Source organism: Camellia sinensis, chromosome 7 (assembly GCF_055761805.1).
Source record: "Camellia sinensis isolate YWXY chromosome 7, ASM5576180v1, whole genome shotgun sequence".
NCBI lineage: Eukaryota > Viridiplantae > Streptophyta > Magnoliopsida > Ericales > Theaceae > Camellia > Camellia sinensis.
Genome location: NC_138967.1, coordinates 195,154,812 through 195,158,928, shown reverse-complemented (window position 1 = coordinate 195,158,928; position 4,117 = coordinate 195,154,812).

The window sequence follows — 4,117 nt, the reverse complement described above, 5'->3', positions numbered from 1 at the left end:
CTAGTGCAACCGCGGTACCAGAAAAGAAGACCCCAGCAAAAGTCAATGCAGTAGATCGGCAGAATAGAAACGGACGTGGCAAACGAGATAATGGAGAAGACCCAGACAAAAGATGGTTGAGAATCCGCACTGCCATAACAACGGTATTCAAAAAATCAATATATCGGATTCTGAGCGAAATAAAGGACGAGCCTTTCGTCAAGTGGCCAGCCAAATTGGGAGAAGCTCAGAAAGACTACGACGACAGATCACGGTGCACCTTCCACAAAGAAAAGGGGCACCGAACTAAGAATTGCACGCCACTGAGACAGCACTTGGAAGAATTGGTGGCAGCAGGCCACTTGGACAAATACATTGAAGGAGGGACACAGCCAGCCCCCCAGGATCACAATAACCCCAACGGAATGCCAATCGACGCCCCACCTCAAGGCATTATCAATGTAATACATGGAGTCTTTGAACCTGAGCGTGTATGCGAGCTCAGGGGATCAATCAAGAAGGCAGAGCACTTTAGAGAGGTGCTAAGTGCCCAACCTGCCATCAAGAAGGGAAAGACAGAAGCAACAAATGTTATGTCCTTTTCGGATAAGGACTTGGATCGAATATACTGTCCTCACAATGATGCTCTGGTCATCACTCTCCGAGTCAAGGATTTTGACGTCAAGCGGATTCTGATTGACCAGGGTAGTTCATGTGAGATCATGTACTACGACACATTTAAACAACTGAAGTTACAAGACAAAGACTTGGCACCTGCAGTTTCTCCCCTAATTGGATTTAACTCCATGCCAGAGTGGCCCATCGGCAAGATAATACTTCCAGTCAGAGCAGGAAGCGTGACAAAACAAGTGGAGTTCTGGGTATTAAAAGTCCCCTCCACTTACAACATCATCCTGGGCAGAACATGGCTGCATGCCATGCGATCGGTGGCCTCATCCTACCACCAAGTGATGAGGTTCCCAAACGATACTGGTATAATTGAAGAATTCTATGGGGATCAGATCATGTCAAAACAGTGCTTCACCACGGTGAATGGCAGCCGCGCTGCCAAAGGATACGTTCATTCGGTGGAAGAACCAGAAAGTAATGAACTATTCGCGGACGTCGGTAAAGAGGCTGATCAGAAAGCGGTGGAGGACTTGGTGGAGGTAAAAATAGATGAGAAGAACCCGGATAAGTTCTTCTTGCTTGGCTCGTCGTTGTCCAGCGCTAAGAGATTAGAGGTCTTGGAATTCTTGACCTCTAACATCGATGTATTTGCCTGGACGCCCTACGACATGCCAGGCATTGATCCAAACTTCATCAGCCACCAACTCAATGTCCACCCATCCGCCAGACCAGTCATACAACGCACACGCAGATCGGCACTCCACCACGCCGAAATAGTGGCGGAAGAAGTAGGCAACCTGCTAGAGGCAGGAGCTATTAGAGAAGTGCACTACCCAAAATGGATCTCCAACACAGTTGTAGTGCCAAAAAAGAATGGTAAATGGCGTGTCTGCGTCGACTACAAAACGGTCAACAAGGCCTGCCCAAAAGATAACTTTCCTCTACCAAGGATAGATCAACTGGTGGACCTAACGGCAGGGCATAACCGACTTAGCTTTCTGGATGCATATAGAGGCTACCACCAGATCGTCATGCATGAGCCAGACCAGGAGGTCACATCCTTCACAACACCAAGGGGATTATATTGCTACAAGGTCATGCTCTTTGGCCTAAAGAACGCAGGGGTGACATTCTAACGGATGGTCACCAAGATGTTCGAACCATTGTTAGGCAGAACAATGGAGGCTTACATCGACGACATGGTGGTCAAAAGCAAGGATGAGAATGACCATCTTAAAGACCTAGGCGAGATGTTCCAGATCTTGAAGAAACACAAGTTGCGCCTCAATGCGTCCAAATGCGCATTCGGAGTTGGATCTGGCAAATTCTTGGGCTTCCTTGTGACCAACCGGGGTATAGAAGCAGACCCTTCTCAGATTAAAGCAATCCAGGAACTGGAGAGACCAAACTCAGTCAAAGAAGTGCAGCATCTCACTGGTATGGCGGCTGCGCTCAACCGGTTCATAAGCAAGTCATCAGACAGACTACGACCATTCTTCCAAGCTTTAAGAGCCAAGTTTGAGTGGGATGAAGAATGCGACCAAGCTCTGGAAAGCTTGAAGGAGTACATGTCTTCCCCACCACTACTTGTTACTCCAGTACCTGGTGAAGAACTCTTTTTGTACCTGGTCGTCTCTCAGCACGCAGTTAGCGCAGTGTTGGTTCGTGCAGAAGGAATACAACACTTGCCCATCTTTTATGTCAGCAAGACATTGTTGGGAGCCGAAACATGGTACTTGCCCTTAGAGAAACTAGCATTAGCATTAATGATGGCATCCAGAAAATTGGCACACTACTTTCATGCCCACACCATAGTCGTCCTCACAGCTTTTCTACTAAAAGCTTTGTTTGAAAGGGCGAACTTTTCTGGGCGAATCTTAAAGTGGGCAGTAGAGTTGGGACAATTCGACATCAAGTTCCAACCCAAGACCGCAATAAAAGCCCAATCTTTGGCAGACTTCGTCGCAGAGTTTACTCCTGGAAGTCATCATATCTGCCCAGTCGACCTAACTGACACAACCGAACTAAGGACAGAAGTTGACGCCGGAATAGCGCAACCCCTAGTAGAGGGTAGTCAATCAAGCACCAAGGCAGACCATCATAAGGACAACAAGGAAGAGACAAACAAAGGCTCACCAACAGTTCAATCAGAGGACGAAGGGCAGACAGCCAACATGGACCTTGAAGAAAACACCATCCTTGACCACACGACATCATCCGACCCCTCCACTTGCTGGAAGCTATTCGTTGGAGAGATGTGGAAGCTCTTTGTGGATGGAGCATCCAACCGGCATGGTGCAGGGCTTGGCATAGTCCTCATCTCCCCAGACGGCCTGGTTGTAGAGCAAGCAATCAACCTTGGCTTCCCAGCATCCAACAATGAAGCGGAGTATGAGGCGCTTCTCGCAGGACTCAAGTCAGCTTACTACATGAAGGCCACCGAACTAATGGTGTACAGTGACTCCCTACTGGTAGTAAATCAAATCTCTGGCGACTACGAAGCAAAGGATGATAGAATGGCCAAGTACCAAGAATTAGTCAGAACAGAGATCAAGAAGTTTGATGTAGTAAGGATAAAACAAATTGGCAGGGAGGAAAACAGCCGAGCGGACCAACTAGCAGGCCTTGCCTCAATGGCAGATACATCAAACCCTCATCCACTACTCATCGACTTCTTACCAAGACCAAGCATAGAAGACCCCGAAGCAGAAGAAGTATGTTGCACAGAATTAGGCCCCTCATGGATAGATCCCATCATCCTGTTCCTAAAAGACGGCATCCTACCAGAAGAAAAAAAAGAAGCCAACAGAATAAGGGCAAAGTCACAGCGATTTTGGCTATCTCCATCTTTGGCATTATACAAAAAGTCATTCTCTGGGCCTTACCTCAAGTGCGTTCATCCCAGCAAAGTAGAAGCATTCTTGTTCGAAATACACGAAGGGGTGTGTGGAAGCCATCAAGGAGGAAGGTCACTAGCCTACAGGGCCATTTCGCAAGGTTATTGGTGGCCATACATGCAGGCAGACTCAGAGAAATACGTGAAGAAGTATGAAAAATGCTAGAAATTTGCACATCAAATACATCAACCAACCAGAGAACTCCTACCATTGACCAGCCCATGGCCTTTCGCAATGTGGGGCTTAGACATAGTAGGACCACTTCCAACAGCATCCGGCGACAGGAAATTCTTTATCGCAGCAACAGACTACTTCACCAAATGGGTGGAAGCGGAAGCATTGGCATCAATCAAAGAAAAAGATGTGAAGAAATTCGTTTGGCAAAATATTATCACTCGGTTTGGCATACCAAAAGCACTGATCTCAGACAATGGTACTCAGTTCGACGGCAGAATCTTCAGAAGCTTTTGTGAAGAGTACAAGATAGAGTTCTACAATTCTACACCAGCATATCCTCAAGCAAATGGTCAAGCAGAAGCATCAAATAAATTCGTCTTGGATGGACTAAAGAAAAGACTAGAGAAGGCAAAAGGCAAGTGGGCAGACGAACT